Below are 16676 nucleotides of genomic sequence, written 5' to 3'. Positions count from 1 at the left end.
CTGGGAGTTTCCCAGCAAAAGGTAACCTGGCCTGTGGACTATTATTTCCTGAGAAGCCCTGGATTTTCCCCCATATTAGTCATCGGAGAATGTATATTATTTTAGCTCTTGGACTCAGACTTGGGTTTTCAAGCACCGGAGGCAGAGTGGAAAATTGCCGGTGGGGCTGGTGGTGACGACTTAGGAGGGAGCAGCTCTCCTTTGCTCCCCTGGAGGCGACATTATGCTCCCCGAGGATGTGGAAGAGCCTTCTCCAGGCCTGGGACTGGGTGACCTTTCGGAAGTGATGTCCACTTACTGGGTCTCTCGGGGGCAGATGGGTGCGGAGTAGAGGGAGATGGCTCAGACAGTACCAGCTCCACAGAGGTGCCCAGAAGGGTTAGTGGGGCTTAGGCAACGATTACCTACTCCATGCCAGGCACCCTGGGGGTGGGGACAGGGAGGCCCCAGAGGACACAGGAATGTCCACGCTCAGAGGCAGTGCCAACACACTCCTTGTTGGTGGGCCCCCCAGGAAGTGGAGAGCTCTCCGGATGAGAGCGAGGCCCCAGGATCAGTTAAAGCAAGGCCCCAGAGGCCAGGGAGGGCAAGTGTCTTCGTGGAGCTGAAATGACACCCCGGCCCCCTTGTCCCCCGCCTCCAGCCACAGCCCTCTGAGTCTGGCCAAGATGCTGGCTGCCTCGGTGGGAGGCCCCGGGCAGCCTCTCCACAGCACTGCTGCAGGCTGGGAAAGGCAGTGAACCTGAATGTTCCCACTTCTCTACGGAAGAAGATCATGAAGAATCGAGGGAAGGCAGAAAGCAGCAGAAGGGGCCTGGGGCTACCAGAGGTGACCACACTGCCTCTGGATGGTAATCAGCTGTGGGGACTGGCCAAGTGCAGCCCTGCCGGGGCTTTCACACCAGCTGGGGCCCCCTAGTCTGCCCAGCCCGCGGCCCATTGGTGGGGCCCTGAGGAGGCTCTGAGCACTTGCCCCGTGGTACCGGGAAAGATCCTGTGGGTAGTTGGCAGGTGAAGCTGACCAGGCATTTGAGTGAGGGGGTTGCAGCCAGACCTCCTGGGTTCATGTCCCAAGCTGTCCGTTCCTAGCTGTGTGGCCTTGAGCCAATCCCCGTGAGCCTCAGTGTCCCTGAGTATAGTACAGGGAAGAAGCAGTGTCTCCTTGAAAGGGTTTTGCGGGTTGCATAGGAGATGTGTAAATGCCAAGCACACGTGAGCAATGGTTTTTAAGCTTTGATGAACTGATATTTTGGGGTCCCTCTTCTGTGTGAGATGCCCCTCCTCTTTTCCTCTTCATGGCCCCTCTTCTCTTCTTGCTTCTCATTCCCTCTTTCTTCTCCATTTCTGTCCCCTCTCTCCCCGAACTCAGGAGCATGTTCTGTATAAAATTCCCCTCTCACAGAAGTTAGGGACAGCATTCAGTGTTCCCACCACTTGGTCAGAGCAAGGGATGAGCCTGGGGGTGGGGCTCTGCTGGCTGCTGGGGCCAGGTATGCCCTTCATGTTTGTTTCCTGAACTGCTACTCAGTTCTAAAGGCACAGATCAAAGTCCCCTCCTCCAGGAAGTCCTCCCTAACTTCCTTGAGGAGCCAGTGGCTGCCTCTCCCACTCCCCTGCCACCCTGGACATCGGTGTGAAATGTTGACCCACTTAGGCTCCAGTCTTCTCTTCCCATGTCTGAGTTGGGGCGGGGGGCGATTCTCAGGCTGCTGCCTGATTAAAACCCAGCTGGAGGTGGGGCCACAAGCGCCAGCTGTCTGCATGGAACACCAGAGTCTAGATTAACATAACTGATTAAATATTGAGGGGGACCAAAGGTAAATAAGATCAGCCCTGGGATTTCTTTGGAAGGAATGATGCTAAAGCTGAAACTCCAGTAATTTGGCAACTTCATGCGAAGAGTTGACTCATTGGAAAAGACTCTGATGCTGCGAGAGACTGGGGGCAGGAGGAGAAGGGGACAACAGAGGATGAGATGGCTGGATGGCATCAGACTCGATGGACGTGAGTCTGAGTGAACTCCAGGAGTTGGTGATGGACAGGGAGGCCTGGCATGCTGCGATACATGGGGTTGCAAAGAGTCGGACACGACTGATCGACTGAACTGAACTGAACTGAACTGAAAGGTGAATGAACCATGGAAACAGCCCGCATGAGGACTTGGGTCTCTCGTCCCAGCCCAGGGTCAGACCAGACCCTCCCTGAGAGAAGCCGCATCTTCTTCACCCCTGCTTCCCTGCCTTATTTCCCTTGTCACTCTGTTCCTTTTTAATCCCGGGAAAGGTCTTCAGATACAATTTGTTACTGGTTGAGTACATGTGATCTGCAGGTTATGCGGTATACAGCTTGCAGCCCAGCTCCACCCCAGGGTTCCTGTGGCCCCCGTCTCTGTAGGAGGCACCGTCTGGCTACAGGAAGTGATCCAGAAAAAGGAATCCTAGCTTTTAGCTCAGGGGTCAGCTGACTATTTCTGCAAAGGGACAGTTAGGAAATTTTCGGGGATGTCTGTCACAAACCTGCTATCGTAGTGCCAAGGCAGCGGAGATGACTCCCAAGCGAGTGGGCGTGGCTGGGCCCCAGTTAGGCTTCATTTGCCGACGTACATGGTGGTCGGCTAGCTCCTGCTTTATGTCCGTCTCTTATCCCCGGACGCCAGTTCATGGCCCACAGCAGCGCATCTCGTGAAGTACTTCCCTTCAGTCTCTAACTCTCTTTGGAGTTTCTCATAGGGGACCCCCACGTCCTCCGCCAGCCCCATGGTTTCCCACGCGGCTTCCGCCTCGTGCCCAGAGTCAGGCTGTGCGTAGACGATGGGGCTGGAGTCCAAGATGGGTCTGCATGATGCCCAACTGCTGCCCACCACGGGCCTCCCCGCAGATGCCCCGGGTTCAGAACGCCCACTCGTCCCCGTTGTGCCGTCCTCTTTGTACCTCCAGCTCTGTTTCGTGTGTCCACTCAGGGGATTTGCATCCGGTCTCTAAGCATGGGCGTCAGTGACAGGCAAGGCCCCTGTTCTTCCAGGGGCCTCCCGACCCCCTCACCCAATAATTTCTCACTTGAGACCCCTTCTCCCCAACAGCAGCCACAGGCCAAGGCGCTATGGCTGGAAGGAGGGGGCAACGAGAGCATAGGGGACCCCAGGGTTCTCTGCAAACTGCACTGCATGGGGAATCCTAACTGCTTTGTGTTTGCCATACACGTGCCCATGCAGGAAGATCCTTCAAAGCACCCTAAACTGTGGCTCTGTTGCCCTGTCTTAGGGGCCAGGGCTGGGGCTCAGAGATGCTGAGCAACCTTCTCAGTGTTGCACAGCGGGCTTCCAACCTGCTGCACACACAGCCTTCGGTTACCCTACTGGGTGGGGATGTGTCCCCCTAAATCCATGTCCAATGCAGAGATGTGACCTTGTTTGGATGTAGGATCATTGCAGATCGGACGAGGGGAGATGAGGTCATGCTGGAGTATGTGGGCCCTTAATCCAACATGACTGGTGTCCTTATAAGAAGAGAAAAGACACAGATGGACACACAGAGGGAGGGCGGCCAAGCGATGACACAGGCAGAGACCAGAGAGATGTGTCTACGGCCCGAGGAATCCAGGGATTGCTGGAAGCTGAGAGAAAGCCCTGGAGCCTTCCCTGGAGCCTTCAGAGGGAGCACGGCACTGCTAACACCTTCATTTCCGATTCCTGGTTCTAGAACTGTGAGAGACTGCTGTTGTCTTAAGCCAGCCAGCATGTGGCACTTCATCCTGACAGCCGTAAGAAATGAACACAGCTACTAAGCCCCATTACTCGGGATCTGGGGAGTCCAGACTCTGGTCCACGGTCAGTTCAGCCTCTAGAGTCAAGGCCTCGAAGGCCCCGGTGGAGGCCAAGGAGGCAGGAGGAACCTGGAATGGCAGCTGAGGGCCCACGGGAGGGGGTTCTTCCCCAAATATATGCAGGCGTCGGTTTCCCGAATACCCAGGAGACCTCATCACTCCCAGACTGAGGCTGTGTCCACAGACGGCACTGGGCTCCCCTGAGGCCCCGAAGGACCTGACAAGGTAGAAGAGGTGGCCCAGACTTCAGGGCCTGAAGTGGCTCAGAGCCAGAGCTTCCTGTGGGGTCTTCAGCCTCTTCCAGCAGACCCTATGGTTGATCATGAGACAGAAAAGGGGGGCAAAGAGAAAGGGAAGAAAGACAGGAGTCAGGAAGGAGACAGAGACAGGAGAAAGCGACGGAGAGGCAGGGGAGAGAGGCCGAAATGGGCAAAAACAACCGGGAGAGAGAAGACAGGGATGGAGAGGGAGGTTAGGACAGAGGGACAGACACCCAGACCAGTCACAGATGTTGACAAGGAGACGGAGGGAGAGACAGAAAGACAGGAAGAGTGCGAGGCAGGGGAAGGGGCAGGGAGAAGGCAATGGGGAGTTAGACAAGTGACAAAAAGAGGGGGAGACGGGAGGGGGCGGAGGATGCACCGAGCCCCGCGTGCCCTCTTGCAGACGGCCTGTGCTCAGCATTCTTGACCGCGTCGTGCCCAGGGCAGAGCGAGCCTTCAGCCCTGGCCCTGTGAGTGCAGGGCAGAGGGAGACAGCCACTGGGCCAAAGGCCATGCTAAGCCCCAGCCCCCAGAACCGTGCTTCTGTGCATTCCTGGTGGGGCGGCGTGAACTCAGTGCCTGACAGCTGCACATGGTTAATGTTCTCGAGTCCATGGGCCTCGGCCCTCTGTTTTAATTAGGCATTTAACTGGAAGGGGGTGAGGCCTCCCCATTTCCACTCATAGCCAGCTGCCAGCTTTATCGTGATCCCCTGCAGGACACTGCAGAGAGATGGCTCGAATGAAAGAGGACGAGGAGGAAGAGGTGTCAGAACCGTCCAGGCCCCCCAGCCCAGCTTTCATGGGATTGGAAAAAGCATCTCCGCTGGAGAGGGCCTAGTAGGAGGAGTGGGCTTTACACTGACCAGAATTCAACCCTTCAGAAGCATCCCTGATTAGCTCTCTGACACCGAGGGGCCCTGAGGGAGGGAGTTACTGTGTCGGGACAGCCCTGCCTGCTTGCAAATGTCAGGAAGCCCAACTCAACCTGAACAAGTTAAAAACAGAAGGTTGGCTCAATTACCTGAGAAGTCCAGGGGCATGTCAGCTTCAGGTCTGGCTGGATCCAGGTGCTGCAATTTGATCAGCACGCTGTCCTCCGTTCCTTCTCTCGTCTCTGAGCCCATCTTGACACAAAGCACTGGAGTCTTCCTCCCACACCCTTTTTTAATGCACATTCTGGGTATATGACTAAAGACGAGGGGTGGGCACTGGCAGGGTCACTGTAGGTTTTTGTCTCTCCCTTGCCCACTTTCTCCTCCCGTCATTCTGGACCTTCTAGAATCAAGAACTGAGACTCCCAGCTTCTCCCCTCAGGAGCATCTCTTCTGTTGGCTAGGCCAGTGCTGGGTGAAGCCCCCAACCCCCAGTTATACAGTTATTATAATACAGTTATAATGACTTTAACAGTTCTTGTGTACTAAATTTATCATCTGTATTATTTCTTACTATTTGTAAAATATTTGTTTGGTTATGCCATGTGAGATCTAGTTTCCTGACCAGGAATCGAATCCCGGCCCCCTGCTTTGGGAGAGGGGAGTCTTAGCCACTGGACCACCAGGGAACTCCTCTATTTTTGATGGGTTGATTTTTCTTCTTGTTACAGGTTGTATTTTCCCAATTCTTTGCATCATGGAAAAGGGCTTCCCTGGTGGCTTAGAGGTTAAAGCATCTGCCTGGAATGTGGGAGACTCAGGTTCGATCTCTGGGTCGGGAAGATCCCCTGGAGAAGGCAATGGCACCCCACTCCAGTACTCTTGCCTGGAGAATCCCATGGAGGGAGGAGCCTGGTAGGCTACAACCCATGGGGTCACAAAGAGTCGGACACGACTGAGTGATTTCACTTCATTTGCATGGTGGAAGACAGTGAATTAGATGCAGATACTGTGAACCTTGCCTTGCTGGTTGCCAGATGCTTTCATATTCCTGTAAATGTGCTGAAGCTTTGTTCTGGACACAGTGGAGCTACTCAGAGACTTGATCTGTCCAGTTTGTGTACGGTCAGAAAGCGACCAATGGCAGGAAATCCTTTGAGCATCTGGGGTGTATGTAATCTGGACTAAATTCTGTTTTGTAATGAAGAAGGCAGGCAGTTGACTCATGTTTGCAGAGTGCCCTGTGTGTGATTTTCAGGTCAGGAAGTGGGTCTGTGATGGGCATCTTATGAGCACCGGCTGATCTCATGGTGTGTGGGTCAGTTCCTCTGTGGTCAGCAGTAAACCCAGTCACAGGCACTTTCCTTCCACCTGCCGTGGTGATAATGCCGTAGGAATTTTCTTAACTGTCACTGAGCCAGCACCCACAGCCACCTTTTGGGGCAGCCACTGTGTGGGACTACCACATGTGAGCGTGAGGTGTGATTTCTTCCCTGAGAGGCAGGCAGGGGGGTTGGCCTTGGCCGAGGTACAGAATGCCGCTGGTGTCGCCTGACAGGTGCTTTCAAACAGGCCTTGGAGACGGTGAGTTCACATCCGCTCTGAGAATGGTAGGGCCTCTTGGCACTCTGGGGTGGTCCCAAGCAGTGCGGCGTCGAAAGCACTGATCACACACCTGAGACGTTTCTTCACCCCAAAGCCTGTTGGAATCCCACAGGGACCTCCTTTAGGGAAGCTGGCAGCTTTCTTCATCTGTGACTCCTGATTTAACTCACCCCCCCCGCCTCCCACCGCCCCACTTGCCCACTGCTCTTGAGACTGTCGCCCTGCTGGTGGGGAGGCGGACTCAGGGTTGGGACCCAGCAGCTGGGGCAGGGGTGGGATGGGAGTGTGTCTGCCTCCACCCCCGACCCCCGTCCCCCAGGTCCCATCCTGCCTCTCTTCAAAGTGAGTCACAAGGAAGCCGGCAGCCAGAGGGCCAGGAGAGGTGGAGAGTGCCCCCGCCCCCACCGCACGTTCATCAGAGGCCGTGTTGTAAAAGATCACTTGGCAAAAGATGAGCAATAAATTAGATTACTCAGAGCACACACGCTGCAATCAAAAGCATTGTCTCGGAGAAGCAGAGAGCTCTCTTCTCCAAGCTGGGCTCGATCACAGGCCAAAAGGCGCCGCCATCACCCACGGATGGGGGCTCAGGACCCCACCTCCGGGTCCCCGCTGCCTCCCTAGCACCCTCCTGGGATGGCGGCCCCCCAGGCCTTGCCTCTGGAGGTTGGGGGGCGGCCCACGAGGAGGAGGCCTGGTTCAAACGACATTCTGCCCGGAGACCACAAGTTTATGAATCCCAGAAGTTTCGCTTGCTCAGGTCAGGAGCAGAGCTTGGCTGCAGTTGGAGAAGACATTTTTCTCTGTCAGGCCACAGAATGCAGCACAAAGACGCCAGCTGTGAGGCCTCAGACCCCAAGTCTCTAATTAAAACAGTGGAAAATGAGATAACTTCACAAATTCATCACTGCCGCCACCGGCTGTCAGGGGAAGGGCTTCAGGGGTCGCCCCCACCTCCGGCTTATGTGCCAACGGGGTCCCTCCGCTGGGCCTGTGTGTGAGTGTGTGTGCGCACGCGTGTCCACGTTTTCTCTACCTCTTGTCCTAGGGTTTCTGTTTTTTCTTTTCCTCTCTTCTCATGCCCCATCCACAAAATTTAGAGTCTAGTGGTTGACTGAGAAGGGAGAATTTCCTCAGAGGAGGCGTCACCATCCGAGGTGATTTCCTGTGACATCTCATTTCATTCAATAACCAGAAGAGACTGTTTCATCAAGCCCATTTTATGGGAGCGGAGACTGAGGCTATGTGCGTTTGGTGCCTGGTCTAGGTAACGCAGGTGAAGGCTGAGCAGGGCTTGTGCCCAGTCCTGTCCTTCTGAGAAGACTTTGCACCTCCCCCAACGAGGCCTGAGCCCACGTGGACGCTGCCGTCACCGGGTGTCCAGCCCTGCCAGGACCCCAGGGGCTGTGGCAGCCGCCAAGCATTGTACTTCACCAGTTTGGTCTGCTTCCCCTCACCCAGAGCAGCACAGCTTACGGGGTGTGAATATTCTCAGGTAGAGGGGGAACATTGAGGCTTAGAGACTGGAACTGATGATATGGGCCAGCTCCTAGCACTTAACCCTTACAGTGCCCAGCGCCCGGATCTCTTGGCCTGAAGTCTCCTCTGATCACTGAAGCCTGCTGCACGCCGCGTGTTGGCTGACCCTCAGTGCTGGCTTCTACTGCCCCAGGAGCAGAAATGCCTCGGGCAGTATAACTCTGAGATGTGACCATCGTGACTCCACAGGGGTTTACAGCCTGCGGGGGTGGGTGGGTGGCAGGCAACAAGGACACAAGTCGTGTGATGTAATGTGAAATGGAGATGCATGGGGGAAGAAGCAGAAAGCGAGCAGGCACTGCCGAAGATGGGGATGTGCTGGTGTATAAGGACCTCTTGAGGAGGCGGTGACTGGTGTACAAACCTGATGAAAGTGAGCCAAGCGACCACCAGGAGATTTGGGAGAACCCCTGAGGCACACAGAAAAGAAAACGGTGGTAGTTCTCATCATCACCGGCACCATCGGCAGTCTTCGTATCTACGATCACTGCCACCATCCCCACCATCCCCATCACCGCCACCATCACTATCTTCATTCCAATTCTAATTCAGTTGGTCTGGGGTGGGGCACAGTGGCATTTTTTCAAGCTTCCCTGGTGGCTCAGATGGTAAAGAATCTGCCTGCAGTGCGGGAGACCCGGCTTTGATCCCTGGGTCGGCAAGATCCCCTGGAGGAGGGCACGGCAACCCACTCTAGCATTCTTGCCTGGAGAATCCCATGGACAGAGGAGCCAGGTGGGGTATAGTCCACGGGGTCACAAAGAGTCTGACACGACTGATCAACTAACACTTTCGCTTCCACAGACAATTCTAATGTATAGTCAGGATTGGGACCTACCACCCCAGTTGACACATCTTATTGACAAAATTCCACTTAAAAATTCCACACTCACAAAAGCTCTATAAGGTTGATCTTCTTACACATCCATTTTACAGACAGGAAGACAGATTTAGAGAGAGTAGGGCCTTAAGGGAGACCACAAGCCATCAGTTGTGTGATGTCTGTGGGGTACCCACCCTCTTAGTTATGACCTCACAATCCTGAGTCAGCAGCACCTTCAGAGCAGAGTGTATGCCCAGGGAATACCTGTGGGTAGGATGAGGCTTGTTTCCGACCCAGTATCCCCGACTTCGACCCCAGGACACCTCCCCTTCCCATCCCTGCCGCCTTTCAGAGAAGAGAGCCATCCAAGAGAGACCATGTAGAGACAGTATCAACACAGCTGCTGTCACGGTTGCTGCTTCTGACATAATTGAACCCCACTCGGTGCATCACGCTAAGAAGTGTTTCCATATCTATTGATTTGCAGCTAATGTACAAGAGGACTGCCAATTAGTTCTCTGTTTTCTTCAGATGAGCCAACCCAAGGCACAGAAAAATCAAGACACTTGCCCAGGGTCACAAAGATAGTAGCTGGAGCCAAGGTAATGAATAAACATGGACGTATGGGGACCCCCAACTCCATCTCCTCCACCCTTCTCACCCCCACTTTTGGGGGAATCAGCCTGGACACCAAGGCTCCAGGTCTGAGCAGTGAGGAGTGCAGGCAAGTGCCTCTCTGAGCGCAGCTTTCTGGTCTGTGCAGGCAGGAAGGCCCTGTGTGCTCCACTTTGCTTCTCACGCAGCTACGAAGCGGCATGGCCACAGTCCATGAAGCCCACGCCCTGCCCCTCTCACCCTGCATCGTCTTGTTGTGTACATGAACATGGCCTTCTCAGCCCCTCAGCTCCCCACTTCCTGCTGGAGGAGGCCCGAGAACAGCCATTGGTCTTCCAGAGCCCTCCAGGTTCAGGCCTGAGCACAGACTGGGGGGTGGGGGCGTCCTGTGCCCCGACCTGCTTCCTCATCTCACAGCCGCTGCTCGCCGCCAGGCTGGATGGCAGGATGGGCCCAGTGGGCAGGCCCAGAAGCCAGCGCAAAGAGCAGGCTGGGGCGGAGGCTGGCGATGGGGACTTGGACGGGCTTGAAAGCAGAACCGCGGTGGGGACGCTCATCGACGACAGGCGTTGGAGCCCAGCGCAGGCAGGGCAGTGGGGAGCTGTGTTAGCAAAGCTCCCCAGGCACTCTTGTGGCCAGCAGATCTGAGACCCATGAACTGAATGTTTGTTTGTTCATCCAACAAGCATTTATTGGGCCTGCTCTGCTTGCAGAGTGCCCAGAGTTCTCGCTGGTGAAGGGGCAGCTCTGGAGCTGTGGAGTCTGGGACCGCGTCTGGCCTCTCATACTCTGGGCGGGTCATTTCATCTCTGTGGCTTGTCCATCAGTAACAGTGACAATGGCCGCAGGTATTGACGCTTCACTGCAGGCAGTTATGCTGCTGGGCTGGTAAACGTTCAACAGCTCTCTGAGGGGGGAAGAAAATCCTGATTTGCGGCATCTGCCAAACGCCATGCTGTAAATGCTCTCACTGTGGCTGATTCCCAGCTCTCATTGAACATGAATCGAGTCAGGGATGCTCACTGTGCACTTAGTGATTCAGGGGACATAGAGAACCTAAGAGCAGAGATAATAGTAATAATATGGTAAAGTAATTAGGAAGTGGTGAGTCTGAAGTATTGATTTTGTTTGTCTTCATATTTACTGATTTGGCTGTGCTGAGTCTTAGTTGCGGCATGTGGGATCTAGTTCCCTGACCAGGGATCGAACCTGGGCCCCCGGAATTGGGACTGAGCAATCTTAGCCCCTGGACCACTAGGAAAGTCCTAGTTTTGAGTATTTATTACCTTTGTTTTTAATACAGTTTACTTAGTTTCAAGTGTCCAGAATTGACTGAGCATGTAATGGCCATTTTTAGTAATGGCCAGCTTTCTAATTTTATTAAAATTTAATAGTTAGTGCTTGCAAGCTGGCATGGGTTGGTCTCAACCTTCCTTTGGGTAGTGGCTGTGATTATTCCCATCTTACAGATAAGAACCCCGAGTACAGAGAGGCTGAGTGACTTGCTCAGGATCCCTGGCTGAGCCAGGATCCAAATCCACTAGTTTGGCTTCAGAGTCCCACCACTGGGGATAATAACCACACCCACCTCCTAGGGTTACTATGAAGGATTCATGCATATGATGCATTTAGTACATGCTCAGTCAGCGCTGATTGCTGTTGTTCCTCTTACTACAGGTTGGTGATCCAGGTACATCAAACACAATTCCTTTCCTTGATGAACTTAAGCAAGGTATAACAGAAGCTTCCACAGCACATACACTGCGTGGGCCCAATAGAAGAGTTGATAAGTCCTCTTTACGGGGCCAGGGGGACTTCATGGTGGAAGGGATATTTAAGTGGGGTTTTGAAGGGTGAGTAGGAGTTCACCAAGCAGTTTAATGAGTCAAGTGGATAAACCAAGTCACCTTTTTGGCCAGAGGAGTCTTATCTCCTTTTACTGCCCCACTGCCCTGACCCGTCTCACCAGGAAAGCTGATGCTGATTTCATTATCATGTGGAGGCTCGACAACTTATCTGGAGAAGTGAGCCCCTCACACCTTCAGGTCTAACCTTGACTGAGCTTGCCTGGCTGCATCTCCCAAGGAGGCTTCCGGGTTGAGAGAGTGAGCCTGGTGGTTACGAGGGATGAAACCTCTGGATCTGAATGCTGCCGCGATGGGTAATCTTGACCTGTTTCCCCATCGTAAAGGGGGAGCCATGACCACTCCGACCTTGCCAGGCTACACACTCAGCACTGTGCAGAGCACAGTGAAAGGGCTCCCAACCAGCTGGCCTCAGAGTGTGGACCAGCCCTGGCAACAGTGATGGTCCACACAGACCACAGCTGTAGAGGCTGTTGGGCGTGGAGCCCGGTGAGCTGGGTGGCACGTGTGGGAACAGGTAAACACCCAGGATCCACACAACCCACCCAAACCCAGCCCTGCAGCCGCCTACCGGCTCGGCGTGGGCGTCAGGAAGCTGGTGGCTGGGTCAAAGCAGGCTGTCGCCGTGCCCCGTCCCACGAAGTAGAAACGTTACGGGTGATGCTGCCCTGCGGTGGCCCCACCTCGCAGCCCTTCCTTTGAACTCTGAAGGCAGCTTCACATGTGCCTGTGGCTGCCAAGCCAGCGTGTCTGATGTCCTTTCCGGCTTTTGTAATGTCACTTCCTGCCAGGGACGGGGTGATGCGTTATTGATGTAGGAGAGTCACCGTTTGGCATAAAGTTCCCGACATATAGAACATCAGCTTGAATGGACCTTCTGGTTCGAATGTGAGCAGTTCGGCTTCCTGGACTTTTTCATCTTGTTTTTTCTTCTTCTAAGTTGGCCACTTTGGGGATTATCCATTTGCGGAATGTACCTGTGAGAACAGGGTCACCAAGGGGAAGGCCATCATTTCAGGGGACACTTAGTTCCTTGTAAGTTCATCATTGGTGGGTTTCATGTGAGAATCAAATACAAACAGACCAAGAAATCAGTCATGCAAAGCTCTTGAATCTTTGTTGGGTGGTAGCCGGGCACGACTGAAGCGACTTAGCAGCAGCAGCAGCAGCAGCAGCAGCCTTTGCCAGGACTGTGGTACAATCTAATACAATCAATAAAGCATGTGAAAGTGCAATATAATACGGTGTGATAGAGGGTGAGCAGTATGGACTGTCAGCAGGCATCTTTGTAAGGGAGCAGGTAAATATTTAAGTAAATATTCTAGGCTTTGCAGTTGTACTCTCTGTTTCGCTCAGGTGTGCCATTGCTACAGGTAAACAGCCCCAGGTGATCCCGCGAGCAGTGGCCGTGGTTGTGTTCCAGCGAATCTTTATGTGTTCTTATGAGCTGTCTCCTGCTTTCAGTGGTGGTGGTGTGAACACGATCTGGCTGTGGTCACAGGCACCCCTGGCTTGGAGATCAGGACAAGTTAAATTAGAGCCTTGGCTTCACTTTTTGCCTGGAGAAGTGAGACCCTTGGGAAGGTATTTCACCCCTGGGAACCTCAGCCCGTGAAGTAGGGGTGAGGACAGTGGGGGAAGCTCTGGCTTGCAGGGAAGTAAAACAGGAGACTGGCGTGAGATGCTGAGCCCGGTGCCTGGCGGAGGGGCTGAGTTCATGGGAGCGGTCCTGACTGAGGAGGAGGAGGAAGCAGAGGGGAGGGGGCTTCCCTGGGAGGGGCAGGGGCTCTAGACCCTACCTGGCTGCTGACCTAGGTGACTGGGGCAGATCCATGCCCCGTACGGCTTCAGTCTTCTCACCTGGCAGGTAAGCAGGTAGGACTGCTGATGCCCAGGCTACCTCTTCTATTAGCACCTCTGGGACCTGCTGGCCCCTCGAGGATGCTGAGCCTCACAGTGGGCACTAGCTGGACCGGCGCTGTTACAGCGGAGCAGGGCGTCAAGGATGCAAGAGTCGGGGACGAGTCGTCATCCCAGGCTCTGCCAGGCTTGGCTAGCCTCGCCTGCCCCCAACCACTCGTCTACACGCTCCTCCAGGAACTCTCGGGCGTCCACGGTGAGCCTCCTGATGCCAGCAGGATGAGCTCATGGTCCACAGGACTCACTCTCATGGCGACCTCCACTGTCTGGAGGGTCTGATCTGGCTGTGGTCACAGCCGTGGGTTGGCTTGTGTCCCCTAAAAACCATGTCCACATCCTGGCCCCCGGAACCTGTGAGACTACCTGGTTTGGAAGTGGGGTCTTCAGAGGTGTAATTGATTAAGGATATGGAGACGAGGTCACCCTGGACTTAGTATGGACCCTGAATCCCAGGACACGTGTGCTTGTGGGAGGTGGGAGAGGAGAGCACAGGCCAGGGGGAGGCTGTGGATAACAGAGGCAGCTGTCAGAGTGGTGGGGCCACAGCCAGCGGCTGCCTGGGGCCTCCAGAAGCTGGAAGATGCAGGACGGACCCTCCCCTGGAGTCGTGACCCTGGGGACACCTTGGGTTTGGACTTCTGGCCTCCAGAGTGTGGGAGAAGAGGCTCCTTTTGTTTTAGCCCCCAGGGTGTGGCCATTTGTTGTGTCAGCTGTAGGACGCTGATGCCGTCACTGAGAGGAGATTCTGGGGCAGGGGGTGGGGCGCTGAGCCTGGATTCTCCCTTGCACTCAGTCACGCCTGCAGCATGACACTCATGTCCCTTGAGGAAATGCCATCTCCTGATAAGTGGACAGATTTTTTTCAGTAGAGACACTGCAGGTCCACACTTGTTAATGAGGTTCAATGTCCTGTTTCAATTCCTGGGTCAGTGCTGGTGCAGAAAGGATGTTTCAGATTCTGTGTGGTGCCTGGAGCAATGAGTTCAGCCAAGTGTGTGTCAAGAAGGGTGTGTGTGTGTGTGTGTATGTGTGTGTGCATGTATGCTTGTTAATTTGTTGTTATTTATTAGGGATCCAAAATAAGTTTCCTAAAAAAATTATAGAAGCTCCATGATGTAAAATACGAGATAACACTACAATCGTAATTAATTAACATCCCACATCCTATCTTTTCTGGCCAATTTGTTTGTTCCTGTTTTGAGTTCGGTTTGGACTTTGTTGTTCATTCAAGTTTGGCCGACAGATTCTTATTCATCGCGTGCGAGGCCTTGCTGGCATCTTTGATTGCCCCACCTTGGAGATTCAGTAGCGTATTCTAAGTTTCAGTCTCCTCACTAAAACGGTGCTAGCACAGGGGACTCAGGGTCCTTGTGAAGATGAAGGAAGGAGCTGCTTTTCTGAGCTCAGGCCATGCCCACCCACATAGGTGCCCTATCCAGCTCCTTCTCTGGTGATGAGCTGTGAAGCGATGCTCAGTGAAATTATCCTTTCCCAGCACTGTTGGGAAATGAAACTCTCCCCCCATAGCTTTTGGAGAATCCGATGTTTCTGAAGGACCCCCCTCCTCCAGTGTCCTCAAACAAAGCCAAATAAAAACCCAATCCCAGCTTTGGCAAAAACTATTCTAACCTGGAAATGGCATCTCAGGCCAGACTCAGACTGAGAACACCTTGCCCGAAGCTGATGTCATTGCCTGATAGAGGGGTCAGGCTGGGAGAGGATGTGGGGGATGGGGAGGGGTGGACCCTCACTCCAGGGCCCCCGCCCCCAGACTGAGTATGTCTATACTCTTAAAGGGGACAAGGCTCCTTACCCGTGATGATGCAGCTTTGCTGTCGGGGAGGTGTGGGGTCACAGGAGGGCCCAACTTTGGAGCTAGGACCCACCTGGGCTTGGATTTGGGTCCCCACTCTGAGCCCCAGAGTCTGTTTACAAAAGCTTCACATAAGAAGGGGCTGAGGGAGGGACTGGATGAGACAGGACGCCTGGGGATGGTGATGGCCCCTCCCTTAGCCTAACAGAACTGTCCAACAACGCCTTCCTGTGCTGCAGAGTTCTCCACTGTGGAGGGGCATCCAAGCCCGTAAGGGGGTTCTGCAGAGAGAACTTGAGCACAAAGAAGAGTGTCACCCTGAGGACCTCACGGTCCCTCCCTCCTGCTGTCTCTCTCACAGCATCAAGCACCTCCCCTGTCCCAGCTCCATCCACAGGGACAGCGACCCCAGAGCAGAGCCACAGGCTGCCACCGGCTCCTACCCACTCAGTCTGGAGCCTCTTTCTAAACAGTGTTCACTCCTAGCTCAGAAATAAGCATGTTCATTTTATAATATTTTAAAACTTGCCAGGCTTGCCTTAAAAGAAACTTTTAATACCGAGTCTCTCTCTCTTTATATATCCGTGGCAATTCACTGGGGGAGAGGCTCTCATCATTCCCCCCCCCGCCCCCCATTATCATATCCCCCTCTTGGAGCCTCCGTTTTGAAACTTTTTTTTTTTTTGCTACCAAATGATAACTGCTTCCTCATTCCTTGTTCATCACACACACTTGTGGCCGCCAGTCTGAGCATGAGCTAATCAGCATGGCCAGTGCCAAAAGCAGTGAAACTTGACCTTAAAGTCACTCTGACTTTGGGCCCTGTGCAGTTTCTATTAGGTTCTGTGAAGTTAGGAAAACAGCTCCTGGGTCACCAGCATAATCTGCTCAGAATGTGGAGCTGCCGCCTCCCCCTCCCCCATCCTCTCTCCCCTCTCCCGTTCCTTCAGTCTCTGTTCCTTCCATCGAGCATTAATTGGCCATTCATCCCTTGCATCCCCCACCCCTTCTGCACTTTCAGCAGGTCTTTATGGGGGTGGATCCTTCGAGCCGGGTTGCACTAGCCCCCTGGGGATACAGCAAGGTCACGCCATGTCCTGTCCTCATAGGATGCTGTCCCGGGGATGCGATGAGGGGCTGCACAGAGCAACCAGCAGTTTCAGGACCTTGAGGTGAGGAAAATCCTGAACCTGTCGGAGGATGCTCAGGAGAACTGACGCTGCAGGCCCGGGGCTTCCTTTGTTCGCACAGCGACAGTGTCTAGCCTGTCCAGACTAATACAGAAATCCATGCTCCAAGAAAAAACCTAGAACACGTGGCATTGGCTCGGGGGTCAGACAGCTGGAACCTATGATCACCGGAGCCACGGTCATTCTGTTTTGTTTGTTTCTTTATTAATTTGGCTGCAACGAGTCTTGGTTGCGGCGTGTGGCACCTCTGATCTTTCTTTAGTTGATCTTTAGTTGCAGCTTGTGAACTCCTAGTAGCAGCATGTGGGACTCAGTTCCCTGACCAGGGATGGAACCCAGGCCTGCGT

This window comes from Capra hircus, chromosome 18, assembly GCF_001704415.2.
Source record: "Capra hircus breed San Clemente chromosome 18, ASM170441v1, whole genome shotgun sequence".
In the NCBI taxonomy this organism is placed as follows: domain Eukaryota; kingdom Metazoa; phylum Chordata; class Mammalia; order Artiodactyla; family Bovidae; genus Capra; species Capra hircus.
The sequence above is the reverse complement of the archived record's forward strand: the minus strand, read 5'-3'. Positions refer to the sequence as shown.